The following is a 21,026-nucleotide window of genomic DNA, read 5'->3' on the forward strand; positions in this document are numbered from 1 at the left end:
AAATGACATAACAAATTGTTATTGCCATTCATTAATTAGATACAAACACTGTCAGAGCTCGCCTATGCTGCTGCAAATGTCCATGCACCTTGCTGGTGCAAAGCTCCTTTTGCTCACAATCCTTCTCCTCCCACTGTCATCACCACTTCCTTGTTCAATCAGCAGAGTATTACATGGGGCAGAGGCTCATTACTCAAAAAATGTTCTGCCCAGCCTCATCACACATTTGTTCCCTTAATTCCCTCACCTGAGGAAGATGAAATGGTTAGCCTCAAGTGATTGCAATTTAAAATGGTAAATGTCAGATATCTTTTTTTTTTTTTTTTTTTTTTTTACAAAAAGCAGATTTTAGAGGTATAGGTATAAGTTGTAACTCTTTTTAAGGTGGCCTAAAACATTGGACTCAAGCATTATATGATAGAAATTGGAAGAAAATCATTCATCAATCAGAAACATTGATACTGTAGCTTCTAAGATTCTTTTTTGAAAATACTTTTGTCTTTGCTTAAAGAACTGTCCTTAGCCACATGAAAAAAATGTGTTGGCTCCTACTAAGAATGCAAACGCAAACAGTATTTCATGACCGGTCTAAATGTTCATAACACAGTTACCAAGGCAGAACTGTTTCGATAAAACGACAGGAAAGAATCCAAATGCTTCTGTTTAAATAACTAAAATGGATTAAAGCTAAAAAGACATTTAAATAAATACATCTACAGTATTAATGGCAAAACAGTGTGGAATAAAACCAGACTTTTAATATCTTCTTTGACAGAATTAGATAGGCTAATGTCAATATATTTTTCTTGGCTACATATATAAATGCAAATACTGGTTGTCCAATGATTTTGCTACGTTTTTAAATTTCTATGGCAACCAGCTTAATCATTAGACTAGAATAGAGACCTAAAAAAAGAGATACGAATACCAGTTAGCTAGCTGTACTGTACTAAACAACTGATGTAAAATAAATAGAAACATATAAACATTATGTTCTTTTTTGTCCCCTTCTTTATTGCAGTGTTATATTTAAAACATTTTTTATTTTATTATTATTATTTTAAAGTTTAATGTGCCTGATAGGATAAAACACAATACTTTTTAACATTCACCTGTAGACATGTGGTTATGGCACCCCCCAATTAGATGCTGACAAACAGTTGTGTATTAAATAACCGTATTATGGTAATCTTTGTTTTTAGGTTATAAAATGTCTCGGTAACTGCAACAGATGCATGAAATATCAATGGCTAAAAAGTGCCATACACCCAGCTAAGCATGTGCAGTGTAAAACTGTTTTCTTAGTGATGATTTTTTTTTTCAATCCAATGGAAAAGGGGGATTCTGCTCTGTGTATGAGTGTGTGTAACTTTTTTCATTTATTTATTTATTTCACCCCAGTTCTGTTTCTCTGGCTGACTGAATAACACAGCAATCTTGGCAATAAATCATGTTTCCATGCAATTACAATCAACACTCGACAAATAAATTGGTATAAATATTCATGCAGATTTCACTTGGCTGGTCAAACATTTGTTGTATAATAGAAACGGAAGCCAGTAGGAAAAAAAATCCCTATAGGTGTAATAACAGTAGAAAAAAATAGCTGTGACAATATGAAAACATTCTGTTTGTTTCATAGTGCTCTATTTCTCCAAAGCAAATGTTAAGTGTGATGTTTGTGCTAAGAAGTCTTAGCCAGCTTATGTGAGGCACAAAAACTTGTCCTTTTTTGCTATAGAGAAGTCCCTTTCCATCGAGGAAAATGCAATTTTATAATGAAAAAAAAAATAAAAATAAAAAATACAATGTAATGAATTGCAAGCTAGTTGCAAAGAAAGACTAGAACGGTAGAGCACAATTAGGGAAAATCGAGTTGGGGAGAGAGGGAAAAGAACCTGACAAGAAAGGGGGAACAAATAGATTTTAATTCACTTGAATTTCCTTACTTGTTTTCTCATGAGGAAGAGAGAGAACAGAAGAAAAGAGGGGAAAAAAAGCTCATTTGTTAGCAGACCAGAAATGCCACTCATGCGGAGATTGTGAAATGCTTTGGGTTAGAAGCTGCAGCCATGATTATCTGCAAAACTTGTCATAGTTTGGAGTACTTCTGATTTTTTTTTATTTTTATGTTATTTTTTCTCTTATGTGTACTTTAAATATGATGTCTAGCTTGCACTTTGGGTAAATTATTTCTGTTTTTTTTTTGTTTTTTTTTCATCGCTGGGTTTTATATCTTTAAGAATTTTCTGTTTTGTTCAGTGACTAGCTTTGATTTTTTAGTCTTGTCATTAGTTAATGTCTTCTATGTCTTAGTTTCATTTTGTTCATGGCAGGTTTCTTTTATTAGATCTTTCCTCTGTTTCAGTTATGGCTTTGCTATTTTTCTTTCTGTAATTAGTCTGATCTTGTTCAGCTGTTGTCTGTCTTCTTTTTTTATTATCATCTATCATACAACTTAAGTACATTTATGGAGAGCCTTTATTTGATTCTCCTTCGCAAATTGGTGTTATATATGTTCTTGTCAGTTTTCCCCCCTCTACAGGTGAAAACAGGCTTTCATGCTCTGTAATCCAATTTGGTCAACAGTGAATGAACTTTTAGATTTCCATTTAATCTCTCTACCTACGTTTATCCCTTCTCTGCAGCTACCTGTTTAAAACCCTTTTTTTTTATCAGTGAACCTTGAACAGTTATCACACAGGTCAGAGTATTTTTTATAACAACCATTACTGTGAGAATTAGGTATATACATCATGTTTGAGTGGTCTTTTTTAATCATGTTGCATGACAATGTTTACCACTTGGATTACTTACTCTTTTGAACATCACACTTTTTTTTTTTTCTTTCAGAAAATCTAACATACAGTATTACACTGAAATTTTGTGATAGACCATCAGAACATAGTGCCTTATTATAGCAGTAAGTAAAGCTAAATGAATGTGCTTCATGCAAAAGGTAAAGTTTGGGTGGAAACTAACACTAGGTATTGCCCAGTCAATGTTAAAGTCAAAGTCAATGAGAGGGGATTTTATCTATACAAGAAAAAGAAAATGCCAAAAGGTAGCAGGACATCTAAATTCAATAGAGAATCTGTTGCAGTAATGGGATATGGATGATCACAGAAACTGTCCATCTAATCAAGCTGAGGCATTACTATTTTGCAAAGAAAATCTGGAAATGTCTAGATGTGCAAAGCTGGTAGATGCATGTACTTTAAATGGCTCTAAAAACAGTAAAATGTTTTTTTTTTTCTGAGTACTAAGAGAGCTTTTAGGTTTTCAATTCCAAGGATGCTAAAAAAAATCCTTTGGCTCCTCAATTAGGCACTGCTTTTTGTAGGTTGAACAAAATCTAACCGACCACATAAAAGTTTGTGGACTGCACTAACTGAGTTTATGCACTGGGCGGCTTCTCAACCATTCTTACTCGATGCATGGGTTTATAATTAGACCTACCTTCAACAAAGCCTTTAGATGAAATGAACGATAATGGAACTGTTTGAGAACACGGTGTGTGTAATTTCAGCTGTAAATACCTTTGGCAGATGGCAATGACCCACTACTGTGAACCACAGGAAGTAATTGTGGCTGGGTTGGACTCGGGGCGAGGGGAGCAAACATAAACTGCTGGTCCAGTGTGTTATTGCAGTCAACCCTGAGAAATGAAGGGATGCGGAGGAGGGGAGCTTGAGCAAGCAAGATAGACTAGGAGATAAAGAGGCCAATTGAAAATGAGGGGAGCCAAAGAGAGATGGAGAGAGTGACGGAGGGCAGCGACATATGAGTGCTGCCATGATTGCCAAAAGCGCCAGTCGGTAATTAAGAACCCGTGTTTCATTTTTAATGGGCAACCAGGCTGTGACCTGATACACCACCTGAGACACACTAAGGGAGAGCCAAATAGCCACGGCATACAAAAACAACATACTTGCAGGGATGTTAAATTGGCTCAATCTAATTGCTTCTGCCTGCTTAAATGCAAAAGAAACTTGATGCAATTCCAGGGCTGGGAGTTGCAAAAGATTGTTAGAAACACAGTTACTGAAGTGATAAATGAGACAAATGCCCTCAGGCTGAACTGACGGCTAATCAATTGGAATCTGATCAAGGTGGATTCAAGTTCGATTTGGGTTCTGCCCAGTTGTAGTTAATTAGGGTGTTACAGAACAGGATGGTGAAAATTGTGGACCTTCGTAAACCAAAAACAAGTGTTAAGGCAGCATGTCTGGAGCTTTTTCAAAATGCAGCTATATATTTGTATGTTTTGTAAAGTAGCAAGACAAATTTAATGTATTTAACAGGATTTTTTTTCGACACACACACATGAAATATTAAATATCGGTTGTGTAAAAGTAAAATGATCAGTCCTTGTCAGACTTATTAAGAGAGTCTGTTAATATCTATTTATAAGACTTGCCAAGTGTTCTCTATACATAGTCTTTGCCCTTTTCACAAGGCAGTTAAAATGCTAGATAATATATAATGATGTTTTTGTCTAAGTTCCTTTCATTGTTTGAAAAATATTTATAATTTATTAAAATGTGGGAATGGTGGACGAGGTTGTGTTAGGCTTGTTAAGGGAATTGCCTGCTAAGTGTCACGTATCGTACTCCAGGCTGACTGATGGCCTTGGCCCTGTCAAGCTCTGGCGCACCTCTTCATGCTCCCCATTTTTCTCCAACTTACAACTCCTCCATGAACATTCCTTATAGGTTGCTCTTCTATAAACAAAAAAAAGTGACACCATATGGAGAAGAAAGAACCTACTCAGATATTCCAGCAGAAAGGAAAGGAAAAGAAAAAAAGACATATTCTCCTAGTCTATCTTTTTCTGCTAAAAAATAAAATCGAAAGAAAGCTTGCAGGAGACAGAAAAAAATAATAAATCTGAATGCAATTTATGTCAGCAAGTTGTGAGGTCATATAATAACCTGGCACAAAGCCAAGTAACATAATTTTTAAACACTTTTAAAAGTATTTTTATGGCGGCCATGATGGGTAACACACCATCTGTCAGACCTGATGATGCCATTAGCACTCCCTTGTCGATCTTACCCTTCCATATTACCATATGGTTTTTTCAAGAACTGATTGAACATGGATCAAGTGATTGTCCTTCGGTGTTTCTCCGTTACATTTTTCTTCTCTTTTTGGCATGTCCGGCAGATGGATCATTTGCACACATGGATGTTTTGGTGAGGTTAGGCCAAACAGAAGAAAATCCTGAATACAAACTTTCTGATGCTTACACTGTTTTACAGCTGGGGTTTTGACATGAAAAGTTCACATTAGGTACAGAAAAGTGACCCTTAGGGACCTTATCAGATGAGTTTCTTTACAGATCTTGCACACAGAATAATGTTGCACTTAGACAAAAAAAATAAAGACATAAAGTGGCTAAAGGTAGATTAAGAAGTAAACAATAAAGTTATGAACAGAAGCCAACAAAAACTTCACACAAATGCCTATTCTAAGCTACAACACTTTTATTTTTTCTCTCCACTTGTTTAGGACTGCCTTTGGAATAGGGCATCGAATACACTATATATCAGCATGCTACCACTGAATCAGAGGGGGGAAGATCACATATAGTTACTTTTTAAAGGACTAAACTTTTAATTACTCTTAAAGGGGCAGATTAGTCCGCTAGTGTAACAGAGATACTATTCTGCTGGGATGTGTTGAACATCATCAGAAGCTAAACCCGGTCCTTGCTTTTTTTCTGACTGCTGAAGAAGACCTTTTTCAATCTATTATATCTATGAAGCGGGGACCATTAGCTAAGAGTGGCAGTGGATTAGCTACAAAGTAACAAGTAACCCTTTTTAGTTCTTTAAGAATCCAATCAATGCAAAATGCGTGTTTCATAACTGATAGTGGGCTAACAGTGACATAAAACAAGCCTAATGAAAGCTTTATGTACTATGAAGGCAGTGTTGTCATCGTCAACCAGATATGTTTTCCGTATGCTCATTTAATGCTATGGCAAATCATTGTGGACATCCACAGTGACCCCTACTTAATCATGACTAATGTTTCATTCCCTGATTGGGAAGGGATAGGAGCTTCTCCTTTGTCTCCATGTTAGAGCCACTCCTGCTGACACAAGCATTGGCATGCACCGGGAAGTGAGTGTCAACCAAACCCCATACCTGGTGTTGCTTACATAGGCCCTGCCTGCAAATCCTGTGATCGCATTTCCTTTTTTGTTTCTTTTTTTTTCTTCTCTTGTTTTTGTTCTTCTTCCCTTCCTGGCCGGAGTGTATCAGTGCTCCTTATTGAGCCTTGGGTGTAAACCATGAAACATGTTTAGTTTAGTTATGAAAAAAATATTTAAGCATATCTCAAGGACATTAATGTGCATTACATTTGGAACGTGTAATGATTTTTTTTTTTTTATTTTGAATATGTTTGAATGTTTAATCCCCAGACAAAGTTATATCAATTTTGAATATTTGCTGGAATTCAATTAGGTAGCTTTCCTCACGATTTAATATTTCAATTGTCATTGACATTATAACAAAGTTTAAGTGATTGCAAAGGACAGAAACTTAACCAGTGGTAAAATAACATCAAGATTGTTGGTGAGGTGCAAAGTGAATCACCAATTTAAAGCAGCGTCAGTCATCAGAGACCCCCTCATTTAATGAGGCCTTAAGTTTAGAAAAATAATAGTTTGCAGAAAGCCTTACAAAGAGAACATTGAGTAATGGGTCCCCAAGTTAACATCTCCAAATGTGAACCGTTAAAGGAAGCCTGTTAAAGGACACATCTAGTGGATTCCAGATCAGAGAAGACATGTTTTTTGAAGTAACAAAATACAATTTCTTTGGCAATCCAAAGTCGAGTCTTGGTTTGATAGTTTTCCCAAGAACAAGACTCAACTCCTTAGTTTCACTCATCGCTTTAGCATAACAGGAGATTTTGGAGAAAGTTAAGCTTATAACTTAGTAGCAACAGTTTAACAAAGTCTTCTTGTTGTTTAATACATGACTACACAATGTTTGACAATGGCTGGCCTTTAAGCAAATTGAGAGGTAGGTCAAGGCCTTTCAAGAATATCCTATGAATACACCCCCCAACTTTATGAAAAACCGTAGGGGAAGAGTGGAAGCTGTTATTGTTGCACACAACACATGAATATCTATGGATTGAGTTTGGGAGGTCACTTAATTTCACTCAAAGGGTGACAAACAAATAGTTTTGAAAGAAAATATCAAATATTCAACCAGAATTACAGATGTTTGTTTATAGTTAAAAAGGATAACAAAGAATTAATGTGAAGTGCATGAATATTTCTAAGCATTTATATCCTTTGACTGTATAAATAAGAGAATATCCACAATAGGTTTAAATCTGTGTAGACAATTTGTGAACATAATACAATATGTAAACTTTTCTGCTGCAGTATCAGTGACAGGGGCATTGTTTTGCAGTTCTTTCAAGCCAAGTACTTAAGAAACTGGAGTTTTTTTTATCTTATACTGCATTAGAAGAACTGTGGGAAACCAACAGCCCACTACTGTCAGTTTTCTATCTGGGCTAAGGGCCTCTGCTAACGTTAGCTTGTTGTGACACAAATCTGGGTGTCAGCACAAAACATGACATGGCATCAACAAAGCAGCCAAATGTCACAACCATGCATTCATTGTTAAGGATGTGAAATATAAGCAGAAGCAGCATCAACTGAAGCTCATTTTTCGTTGCTATCTGTTTCACGCAAACACAGATGGAACATTTATAAAAGTCTCTGAATGCTATATCTTCTGAAATGAAGGCTACCGGAGAGAGAGGGAAGAATCAGAATTGATATGATCAAAAGGCAAGACACAGACTGCAGAGAGATGGATAAGAAAAAAAAAATTCTAAGATACAAAAGAGAAGCTGAAGCATTGTAGAGGATTTAATAGGGCTGATAAATGATTCTTTATTTACCATCCTGAGTCACTGATAACAGATAACCTGCATTTATGAGATCAGGGCTGCGATCCAAATGGGCAAAAAGAGAGCAGACCGATAGCTTAGTGAGCATATACAGCTTATCCACTAATGAGGCGTTCTATTTGAGTATGATCACGCAGGCATGTATCCTTCATGTTGGATAAGTGGCCTGCATCTTGAGCTCCCATGTCTGTGTCTGTGTGTCCTCAGGCGTTCACTCAGAAACACTCACCTCATTTCTTGAGGAGGGTCCCGACAGGTGGCTCTTCTTTGTCTGGATCAACTGAGCGCCAACCTGATCCTGATCACACCACATACACACACACACAACCTAATTATCTTACAGGTCCCATCCACAACCTGTTCATGACAACGGCAGCATAAAAACAATTAAGATTCCAACAATTACTGAAATAATTACTACAAATGAGTAATTAAACCCTAATGTCGGGATAAATAAACTGACGCGGCAAAGGAAGAGGATGAAGGAGGACGGGAATAGCCCAAGGCGAGTTAGGGGGAGGAATGAATAACAACCGGTCGGAAAAGGAGAGAAATCGAGGCAGATATGTTGAGCCGCTACAGTAAACTCTGCTGCTGCAACATAAGGATTATCAAAAACCGAAATGGCTTCACACTCGAACACAAACCCTTTCTATCATGTTGCTTTTTTTTCTCTCAATCCTTGTTCATCATCTTAAACCTGCCGTCTACTCCCTCCCCCTTCCCCACAACTTTGCTTTCCTATCTTGGTCTCCGCGGCTCTCGCCCACTCTCCTAACTCTTTATCTCAGTCGGGATCGTGCAAGGTCAAACCTCCCCGACGTTTGATGGATGAAAATGGAATTAAGATGAAAGCACACTTTCAGATAATGAAGATATGCGGTGGGAGATTAGGAGGCTCAGGGAGGCTGCCGAGGTGCCAGCCAAATTAATATTGAAATTCGTGTGTGTTTGGCTCGTGCCCAGACAATCCCGGATACTATCCTTCCCACTGGGGTGGGGGTGTAAAGTGGAAAACACAGCAAAAAATAATAATGGGTTGAAAGTGGAAAAAGCCTGTGTCCCTGGCAGTACTCATCATTTAAGATAAAGTAGGACTTTGACTTGGAAACTGGAAGGGCTTAATGCAGTTTTTTTTTATAAGTAAATGGATATACTGACTTCCTTAGGTGTAGTGCGCTTTACATATCAACATGTGCTTTCTCCAATATTTGCATGTACTTTGAAAGGCATATGATCTACTTTACAATAAGCGACACAGGCAAGCGCAAGCATCTTACAATCTGATCTGTCACATCCCAGCAGTTTTGAAGGATTGTATCAGTGTATATGTGTTTGAGGTGTGTGAAAGATAGGAGAAAAGGAAAAGGCTCCCCATGTAGCAGTGGGCATGAAAGACGGACTATCAGTCTATCAAGGCCTTGTATCAAGTGTCTGATGACTGTGATAGGCACACTAATCCACATGTAAAATAGTTCTCTCCTCAGAGCCACTTCTTTAAGTGCACTTAAAGTCTGGGTGCTCTTTCCACATTTTTGCCTTCACTGACACTATTCTTAGCGAATGGAGATTTGCACGGACATTAGATCTTATTACTCAGTTGTTGACTAAGCAGTTAGTGTTTGGGGGTAATTAACTTTGGTGTCTGAAAGTTTTGGATAGCTAGCACTAATGATGTCCACGGTGGCAAAAGAAAAGCAGAAAAAGAAGATGCCATTCATATTTTTAAGTAGGGGTGCTGATTATTTCATACATGGCATATATTTTCCTAACATAAAATCCCCTAAATGGGATAGAAAGCTCTGTACAAAGCATGTTTAAAAAGTCTCTTTTATCAGCTGCAATTGGAAGGGCTGACTTGCGGCACATGTATCGTATGTTTTTATCCAGTCCTTCTGGATTTCTGTTTGGAATTTAAAAAAAAAGTCCAAGGCGAATAAATCAATATATCTACATTTTTAAAATATCCATCTTTGATCCCCAACTAAAACAGTTTTAAAGGTTGATGGCTATTCCAAGAAACAGGATGCCTTGTAGTAGCTAGTTGCAGTAGATCTGAAGACCACTCTGACACAAAAGTAATGAAATGGCTCCAGAAGAGTCTCTAACTTTAGCACCAATGAATGAATGAAAGCTATTTTACACTGATAGGAAACTCTACAACAGGTTTGCACAGAGGCACAGTATGTAGCACTGTTCTCTTGCTGCAAGAAGGTTCAGGCTTCGATTCCCGATTCTGGATTTAGTTTGCATGTTCTCCCCATCAGTTCCATCTGGGAACTCTGGCTTCCTCCCATAGTCCAAAAACATGAATGTTAGGTTAATTAGCTTCTCTAAATTGTCTTTAATTGAGTGCAAGCATGGTTGTATGTCTTTGTTTGTTTCGGTGTTGACCTGCAACAGACTGGTGACCTGTCCAGGGTGTACCCCGCCTTATGCCTATATACTGCCATACTGCCCACCACACAATTACAATAAAAGTTGTCTAAGTTTAACATAGATACATCATGTCAAGCTACAAGTACACCCCTATATAACAGGAGGTCATGCTCAGATCTACAGTACACTTACTTTACCTGACAAAGTCACAGTCTGACAGGGTAATAATTTATGAGATTGTGGGTATTAAATGTAACTTTGACAGCATGAAAAAAACCTTTGACACAAAAAGAAATGTAACTCAGCTTTTGTCAATACCAAGCTGCATCAGCACCTTGGTATCAACTGATGCATGTTTTATGCATCAGGAAAACAGGGAAAATACTTAAGTATCAGTTATTAACATCTTTAGGGTATGCAAGGTCAAACAGGCAAAATTACTGAACTCTACCTGCGCTCCAATGGCCCTCCTCCCTGCTTCGGTGCAATCAGTCCCCACATAACTGAGTGTTTATGTGCATGTGTGTTTTTCAACTATCACCTTACCAGCAGCTGGTATCCAAGGAATAAAAGAATCATCAGTGTGATAGCTAGCAAAGGCAGCGGATGAAGGTTTCTGGTGGGTGGCAGAGTTACCACAGTGCAGGGAGGGAGCAGCCAACAGATGGAAGATATCCTGAATTCACTTCAACTTACTCAACCCTGTCTTTCCCTTCACCTGCTCAGGCTGCAGGTCAAAGCACCTGGCTGTATGCATGACCCCGCGCCCCTATCTCCATCCTTCCTCCACTTCTAATCAAGAGAGAGACAGATATGAGCAGACGGTGAGCTTTGAGGTGGAACAGAGAATGAATGGCTTCTATTCAGGTAACCTAAGCTAACGACAGGGATGATAGCTGCCTTGTGGATATCCAATACTGAGCACATACAGATCTGCACATTGTTTGCTGAAGCTTTTTGCTCATGGAGACCTTAGAGGGGCTGCTCTGGGTGGCATTCCTGAGTTTGTGTCCTGGTTGGTGGGGGTTTGGGGGGAGCTGTGATACAGAGATGGCTATTGATTCAAAGTGACATTGTCATGACAGATGATAGGGGCAGCGTTAAGAATGGTCGCTGCACATCACGTGCACCGTCCTTCACCGGATCTGCTTTGTCGAATCAATTCACAAGAGTGAGCCCTTGTTAGCACCATGTTAGTTTGTGATTGCTTTTCCTTTGCATACCTGAGGATTTTGTAGGAAACAAAAAAGAGGAATTTGTCCTTTTTCTTAACCCTCACTCTTTTTTTTTTTTTTTACCTCTCTCCATTCTAAGTCATTCAGTGACAACCATATGAAAAACCTGACATCAGAACTCAAGGCCAGAGCAGAGGCTGTCACACAAAGAGACAAAACATCCATTTAATTTGAGCTTGTGTTGCATTGCCATTCTCTCTCTTTCTTTGATCAAAGAACAATGCCCGAGATTTGCCACAGACTGGGCCGTTTCCAAACCCATGCACTCTTTTTTGTGTACACAGTTTCTGCAGAACAGGTTTCAAACCCACTCGCCCCCCCATTCACTGACGTACAAAGTAGAAGCCAACTGGTAACTGCCTAATAAGCTCAGCACCATGCTGAAATAATGATATCCTCATCAGGCCGGCTAATTTAACCCCTGGTGTAAATTGAGAGGTAGGTCATGGAAGATGTGGAAGGAGAGAGGGAAGTTAGTATTTAGCTCTAACTTAAAACAATAATCACTTCTCTATAGACAGATGCTTGGCTTACGTTATAATGCTAAAAGGGGAATTTGGAGTATTTTATTTATCTTCTTTGCAGACTGTGTTATTTAAAATGTGAGGCATTGGAGGGGTGATTATTCAGAAGGCTACGGATTCTAATTCCCTGTGTGTCTACTTTGCCATTTGCATCGCTTCATTGCCTCACTTTCCTGTGATGCAGCACTCTTATTTGGCCAAAACCAAAAGGTCAGGTATGAATTACAACTCAATAAGCTGCATGTTACAATGGCTTCCAAGAGTATTTGCATCTTAACTAAATATGTGCAAAAATAATTAATTCAATGCATACATTAATTGCCTTACTACTTTCCCTAAATGTAACAATGTGGCAGCTGTGATTTTTTTTTAAATGGCTCTGTTAATAAAGTTGAGTTGAGAATGAGTTTTAGAGATGTGTTGTACTGTTCCACTCTCTATATCATTGTGCAAAGCACCAGAATGAATATAGGTGCACCTTTTTTTTTACACAGACCAATGTTTTTGAGACTTAAATATTGTTGTCTGTACAGACAGAGAAACAGTTTTCCTACCTCAGAAATTCAACAAAATAAACTTAACTGATAGCATAAAAGAAATGTTCTATTACCTTTTAGTTTGAAAAGCAACTGAGCAAAAGGATTCCTTGTCAAACCATAAAGAAATAAAAAAGAAAGAACATGGAGGTCGAGAGAAATTATACGAATAAGTTAGAATATGAGAAAGGAAGACAGACGAGACAGGAAAGGAAGATAAGACAAGGCATGGAGGAACATAAAGGAGAATGGAAAAATTCAAGTTTATCAGAAAGAAGAACTAGGAATTCACAGAAGGATAAATTGACATATTATCTTTTTTTCATACTTATCCAGACGCGGGGGGAAAAAACTCAAGAGTTTTCCAGACAGTGTAAGCACCCTGAAATCATTGCCATAGATCAAATAGTCAGTTATATTTCTACAAAGGACTTTTAAGATATGCTAGCTGAATACCAGAAGTAAGGCATCTTAGTATAATCATTTCTCCACTACAGACTGACAGGGTACAATGAGGTTAAAAACATGCAGTCAAATTTCAAAAGCTGAAAACTGAATATTGTGAAAAAATCCTAATGGAAATGTGACATTTCTGTTTCACCCAGCTGTTTTACATTAAAGTGATTGGTAACGATTCTGACAGTTCTAATCACAGTCTGCTGAAATAATAGCGATCCTGCAAATCCTTGATCGGCCTTGCACGTGTACAGCCTCTGCACTTATTTTCCTCCTGACAAGCTGTGCAAAAGAGTGCTTTTTTAATGACATTTGGGTGTGTGGGACTGGCATATTTTCCAGATATGCTCTTGCTGACTGTTCTTGACACCTCCGTGGTCTCATACTCATGATATTACAGCTAATGATGCTTGTCATACACAGTAAGATAAACACATAGAATACGAATGCTCTTGGTCCTTCATAACTGGGCAGGAAATATCTTTTGCAAAACTTGTCAAGCGGTTCTCAAGGGGTTGTCACTGTCTTTCCTTTTTTTTCTGCTGCCGCTGCAGCCAGGTATCAGCCCATCCAGATGTGATCATCACCAATCCTGCATTTGTTTTTTCAGCACCAACAACTTTTCATTTTTCATCCATCTGTCAGGAATATTACACACCAAGTCATCCATCACACTCAATCCGCTCCCTAATTCTCATGTCGCTCGCTCTGCTTATCTCAATGCTTTCGAGCTGAGGCGCAATACTAACAAGGTAGAAAAGGCGAATGGCTTGTCGGCTCGTAAATCCAAAGATAGGGTGGGTGGTGCATTTTGTGGTGATTTTTTTTTTTTTTCTTTTTTCAAACACTTTGGAGGAGGATTTCCATTACTTTGCATGACATGTGAAAGCTCACCCTCATTAATAAAGGTTCAAGTTATGGGTCCCGCTCTCTAGTAATGAGTTCTATTTCATTCCCTCATTCTTTTTCATGACCCGGTCAGTCTGAAGGTGTGTTGAGCAGCAAACCTCTTAAGGAAATACATTTTTTTTTTTGCAATTTTTTTCTGACAAATAGGATCTCTGTTTCTTACAGAAGCTAATTAATATTTAATCAAGTGAGGAATTAAATGTGTCAGTCATGTTCTGGGTGATGTCAATTAGAAAATCATACAGTACCCTGGCTTGCTAATTTCTTATCAGTCTCGCGTGGTCTTTGCTCCAGATGTTTAAATCAAATGAACAATTTGAGAGTAATTCAAGGCTATATTTGAAGTCTGTTTAGGAAGGCTTAATAAAAATGTGCAAATGAGGTAGAACGCCAGAAAAACAGAGGCAAATTGCTGAAAAGATAAAAAATAAAGTACTAATCCAAGAGGAAAATAAACACTCGCTGATTGCAATTTTCTTTTTCACAAATGTGCATTTTTAAAAGCCAATATCTATGGTGGTGGAGAGGTGACAGTGCACTGTAAATTTTACATGTAGATCATGCAAAAAAAAAAACCCAAAAAACCCAGCTAATATAATGATAAGAAGAGCACTCACAACAATGACAAACAAAGGAAAAATCCTACAAAAGAGAAATGGCTAGTGTAAACATACAGCAAATACAAAACCTTAAAATTAAAAACCTAAAAATTATGCTAACCCACACACAAGCACTCTGGAACACTGTGAGGCCAAGATCAGGATTCCATCAAGGCAAATGTGCATTTTTAAAAGCCAATATCTATGGTGGTGGAGAGGTGACAATGCACTGTAAATTTTACACGCAGTTCAAACAAACAAAAAACAGCTCATATAATGATAAGAAGAGCACTCACAAAAATGACAAACAAAGGAAAAATCCTACAAAAGAGAAATGGCTAGTGCAAACATACAGCAAATACAAAACCTAAAAATAAAAACCTAAAAATTATGCTAACCCACACACAAGCACTCTGGAACACTGTGAGGCCAAGATCGGGATTCCATCAAGGCAACTGTGCATTTTTGGCTAATTCAGCAGAGCAAGATTGCCACCACCCCTGAGAAGCAGGCAAAGTTCACAGAATTTAAACTTTTGTTATTATTTGCTTCACCAAAACCAATCAGGGAGTTGATGATGATGGCCAGCTGTCATCTTCTCTCCCTCTTCTGAAAATCGGGCTTCTCCAATGTTTAACTGTCCTCCCTTAATCTCCAAGGGAGCTAGCACCGACAAGCCACCACCTATACACCACTGTCCTGCTCTGTCTCCTCCTACTACTCTTTTCTCTGATCTACTCCTCCAATTTCCCATGTGGTTCCTGAGCTCCAGAGGGGGGCATGGCTGGCTACCTTGTCATGGTTTAGGGGCTTTTGCAGCCAGTATTCCCGCACTGACTTCCCAATGCTCCTGCCTGAGCTCCAGGATGCAATCTCCCCTTACCTCTTTGTCTGGTTAATACATCCTCAAGGTAGGATAATTTCTGGTTCATGAAAGAAGCTGATTCAAAGAAAACAGTCATCATCAAGATGCAGTTCCTGGAGGAAATGTTGGTATTCTCCATAATGGTTCAGTCTCCACAGAATTTGGTGGACACAGAGACCTTCCAAAGCACTGCGACTCGCACATGTGCGGGATGTCAAGGTAAAACCAAAATCCAGCAATGTAGTAGAGCCTTTAATCTGATCTGTGGAACTTCCTGCAGGGCAAATTGCTTTCGCTTGCCGGGCAAATTTGGGGTGAAATATCAGGCTAACAAAAGCACATGAAAGTGGTGATTTTTCACAGGTTTTGCATTCTGTGGGAAGACAGGAATGTTCCCTGAGGGAAGAAAGCCCTAAATCCAGCTAACTATTTCATTCTGTCATTACAATTTATCATACGATTTTGTGAGTGCATGCCTTTGTTTCTTCTCATTGGGTCAACCATAACTGATTGAAAGACATCTGTGCAAACTCATTAAGTGTGTACTGTGTGGGTTTTAGGAGCATTCAGAATCCTGTAGGTTAATCCCAAATACGATATCAGAACTGGATTAACCAAGGCAAGAGCTCTGATTGACTCTGTGGACATACCTCAAAAAACAGGGGGGATTTAATTAATGAATCATGACTTAAAGGCAATGAAAGACAGTCTAAACCCCAATCTGAAGCAGAAGAGACCCCTACCTCTTCTGATTGGTGAGTTGCTTAGGTACTGGGCCTTAAAAGAGATAGGATCAATGAGCTGTTTGCTATTTTCACAAAATAGAGCAGCTTTGGAATGGATTTACAAAAATCACCAGGCCTTTATCTGCTTAAAGCTACCAACAATGTTTTATGTGAATACAGTAGACATTAATGTGCTTTTTTTAGTCCCCCAACAGTTAAAGCTCTTTTGTTTTTAATAACATTCATGGTAGGTTACATTTTAGAAAAGAAGTATGGAGAAATGAGGTGAATACCATTTGATTTAAGGTTCTAATTTGACTAAAGGTAAATATCAATCTAACAACCATTGGTCCTTGCTGGACTAATATATGAGTGCAAGTCTAGCAATCTGGCAAAAGTAAGAACAGGGCTTTCCTACTGTTGCTATCCAAACCAAGGCCATTACAGGATAAATCCAACATATTTATTTTTGGGGAGCTGGAATGCAGATCAGGCGATCTAAATGTGAGGCACGGGCGATGTAAGGCAGAAACTTTGATCCAAGTGTGTCTCGACTTGTGCGCGTGCACACAGCCCAAATCTGTCCATCATCCACATTCTTAGCCAACCTGCAAAAGTGGCCCGATCAACGTGGAAGCCGAGGCTTGTCAGTCACACATTAGCAGCCCAGTCACCAAGAGGCAGAAGAGGAGATGAGCGTGAATGTCTATTAGTAGCTGTAAAATTTTAGCCCCAAAGCTTATCTTGTCAGTGAGCACTGTGACTCTTGAGAGATTTTTTTTTACTATTATTTACTTTTAGCATTTATGCTTTGGAGAAGCAGATTTTGGGCAAAGTATGGATCTTAAAAAAAATGATAATGTTAGTTCCAAAACATTCTATGAATGTTACAATATAGATAAAAGGTATTATGTAAAAAAAGATATATACAGTATCAACAAAAAACAATAGAGTTTCTTAATAAGTTTTGTATTTGTGTATGGTATTATGGTTTTCACTACTATGATGCTCCTAATCAAAATCCTCTGAAACCAAGTGCGTTCACAGAGCTCTTTATTGGATGTTAATTAGATGAAAATTCACAAGGCTTTGGACGAGCTTCATGGATCCACGCTACAGCATGAGGAGGGTGTCAGCTATTGGTGGTAGGATTTATTTTTTCAATTCTTTTCGGAAGAGGGGGAGGAAGAAGGGCATTGTTGCAAGAGATCCATAAGAAATCCTTTTTGCAGTGTGCAACAAGCCCCGAGGGCTAGTATTTGCCAAACTCTAGTATTCAACCACCAAAAAAGAAAGGAAGAGATTCATCAATATGCTAAGCATACTAACAATTTAATATGGTCAATTAAAGGTAAAGTGGAGGATTTTTGCATATTTTTGAAAACAACCACCGTCTCTACTTTGAAAAAAAAAAATGCACATGCAGAAACCTGTATCCACTCTAGGGAGGGAATGCCTATTACACGTGTGTGTGAGAACATAAATGAGCCCATTTCTCCTCGTGCACGCTCTGTTCAAAAGTTGCAGTTCGCATCGCTCATACGTACAAACTTACTTTCCAAAGAAGATTTGCCCTTATTCCACTATGTCAGACTCACCACCGGAAAATGAAAATGGACACGAGCACGTAGGAGGGGCTTACGTAAACATATCACCAGAATGATTGACAATTAGGAGGACGACTTATTTTGATGATCCACCTGGAAAAAGAATGTCCTCCACTATACTTTTAAGTAAGGTTACTTTGACAACCCAAACAAACAAACAAAAAAAAGAAAATGAGAAACTTTGTCAATTCCAGGTAGAATGAATGGTGCAACAATGAACTTTAGAACAAAAACTAGCTGCAAAATTAGCTTTTTTTTATTCCACGTATCTTTGCTTTTATATATTATTCAAACATCAGCTACTTCACAATTGCTGGAGGACGATGCATTGTTGAAATCTTAGTGCAACTCGGTTTTCAATAACAACCATGTGACAGCTTGCCCAGAGATTGACTGAGTTTTTGAGTGTCCCCCTTGGTATGATCTGTAGTGACCGTGAGTCACTGCATAAAGAACTAGCTACTATGTGGAAGATGAAGAGATAAAAAGAAGAGAAAGATTGAAGGAGGGTAAAAATATTAAGGTGCACTTTGGATTGGATTTTCCTTAACTTGTTTCCTAATTTTTTCATCCTTCCCCGGGAAACTGACCATCAGGCGCTTGCACTTCCCATTCAATCTGCTTATTGTTTGATCTCAACAAGCGAGAACCAGGAGTAAACAAGCTTATCACAGAAGGATTTAGCAAACAAGCAGAAGGCAAAGAGATACAAAGCAAACAAGTAAATGTGCCAGCCTGGGCTAGAAATTCTGGGCCGTGCAATTAGGTAGCATTCATAATACATGAGGAGAGAGAGGGGGAGGGAGGCAGTGAAAAGGAGGAAAGGTACATCTGAGTGTGGAGACAGGAGTGGTAATGCTTGATTCATTGTCATTGATCAGCCGTGTGTTTGTGAGCATGAGTGTTTATTTCCATTGTGTGTTTCTATGTGTCTCTTTTACCAAGCATGTGTGATGGGGAGCAGAAGGCCTGTGGCAGGTAGAAAATGACCCGGGCCTTTTCATTTGACACCACTGCGCCTTCAAACAAACTACCTAAGGCCCCTACGCACACCCATAATCCATTCAAGGTAGCAAGCAATTTTCATTATTGACTGGTGAGAAACACTGGCGAAGACACAGAGAGATCGAGAGAAAAAGGGGGTAGTAAGAGAGATGGAAAACAAAAAGAGAATAGCATGGTGGTGTGAGGAGAGATGAAAAGTAGTGAAGAAGGGAGTAGTGGATGATATAGAAGGGTATTGGCAAGAGAAAGAGAGTGAAAAGGAGGGAAAATAGATTACAAGTAAAGCATGGACACGAAGAAGGTGGTAGATTTGGGGAAGGGGAGAGATCCAAGAGATAGTTGTGATTGAGAGTGATGCCACTGCAGGGAGGGGAGGCAGTGGGAGAGATGAAGAGTGCAGCTGAGGCGGATGCAATCACAGAAGTGCTAATGTATGGAAGAGAATATAGGATGTTCATGTTTGCCAATGTGGAGGGTTGTTCAAAAGGTAGAAATAACCTGTCACCTTTTATATGAGCACACAGGTAGAGATACTTAAGTGCACAACACCAACTAAACACAGAAGCAGAACCGGCTCGATTCCAATCTACTTCTGTGCTGTATCAACTGTATCAACACATTTAAAGAGAATAAGAGATAAAGACAAAAAAAATTCTCAACAAATTGGGATTTCTTTCAAATTTCTATATCAGTTGTTATTCTGTTATACAGATATATATATATAGAATGTGTGTACTGACAATTATTTAGTTTGGATTACTACTTTTGCTGTTTGAACTGTTTTAACCATGCTGGTTCAATTAGATTATCAAAAATAACATTGTAATTAAGGTGAATAGTTTAATTTTAAGGCAGTATTTGTGTTTTAGGGCTTATATTGTATATAGTAACTTTTTTTCAAATGTACGTTTTTGCTTTCATTGTTATCTGAGCCTGGTTCTGCTGGAGGTTTCTTCCTGTTAAAAGGGAGTTTTCCTCTCCACTGTTGCTACAAGCATGCTTGGTGTGAGGGATTGCTTAAGAGTCAATGAGTCGATGCAATGAGCTGGTTTTCCTTAAAAAAACTTTGAACCAGTCTGACTGCATGATTTGATTGGATTGTCTCTCTAATGTACCTTGAGATGGCATGTGTTCTGAATTGGCGTTATATAGATAAACAGAAATTAATTTTATTAAATTTACCCCCACATCATAATGGGTTAGCTTTGATTCTAACCGTTTAAAACAGTGTATAACACAAAAGATAAATTAGAGCCCAAATGAAGTGCTGGTAAGATTACAACATCCAGAGCTTTTATACTAAAGGGAAATTGGCACAAACAGCATCGTGGGGTTGAAAATTATTAATATTCAATCCATGTCTTGTTTGTTCTGACCAAGTAACAAAACTCTTCTCACAGCATCTCTTGAACACCCAAAATCAACGCCAAGGATTTTTTTTTCCTTTTTCCACTTACAATTTTAATTCTATTCCCTCTAAAATGTTTGTAGTCTAAATTTACTCCATGAATAACAAAGAATCTAACATGCTGTACTTTTCACTGCATGTGCAGCATTGTGTGTGGCCCCTGTAGCTAAAAGTGCAACCTGTGGGAGTAGGGGTGCGTCTCAGCTGAAAGATCTCAGCAGGGGAGGAGTGGGAGACTCGGGGCCCTGTACCACACTGAAAAGGTTAACAATGCTCCCTATGGTGCGCGAGGACGTTTGCATCGCTGCAGCTTCGATCAAACCTCGGGGGAAACAGCAGTTAGCAATAACCAGTCAGTGTCAGATTCCAGCTTTTGTTTAGCATTTATGGCTGTTCTGCTCAATCACTTCCTTTCCCCTCCTGACTACCTCTTTGCTTTAAAGGCCAATCATCTCTATCCAACACCCTCCCCCCACCTCATAGGCACACACACATTACACTTGCAGGAAGTGTGTTTAAAGATTATAAGTGTCTCACTCTCTTCCCACCATTTTCTTTACGACCAGGTTTTCTGTGCCTCTGTCAGCACAATGAAGCTTTATAATGGATGGTAATCATTCAGCAAAGCGTGGCGGCTATAGCTAGCCTAAAAAAATAGTGATAGGATGAGAGAGGGAGGACAGAGGAAGAAGCTTTGCTCCTCTGCTCCTAATCTCAACTAATAGCTTCTACAGAGGCAAGAGAGAGCCATATGCACTAATAATGCAACGGGGGGAGTTGGGTGCAGTGGTGGGGGTGTTGGGTGCATGTTGCTGATGATGGGGGGTTAAC

The 21,026-nt window shown here is 38.7% G+C and overlaps 1 protein-coding gene across 6 annotated transcripts in view; it reads right to left on the reverse strand.

Annotated features, from left to right (window-relative positions):
- pcdh7 (protocadherin 7) overlaps positions 1–21,026 on the reverse strand; it is a 142,005-nt gene that overhangs the window by 76,863 nt on the left and 44,116 nt on the right. The window lies entirely within an intron of this gene.

Source organism: Cyprinodon variegatus, unplaced genomic scaffold (genome assembly GCF_000732505.1).
Source record: "Cyprinodon variegatus isolate N-32 unplaced genomic scaffold, C_variegatus-1.0 Scaffold179, whole genome shotgun sequence".
Taxonomy (NCBI): Eukaryota; Metazoa; Chordata; class Actinopteri; order Cyprinodontiformes; family Cyprinodontidae; genus Cyprinodon; species Cyprinodon variegatus.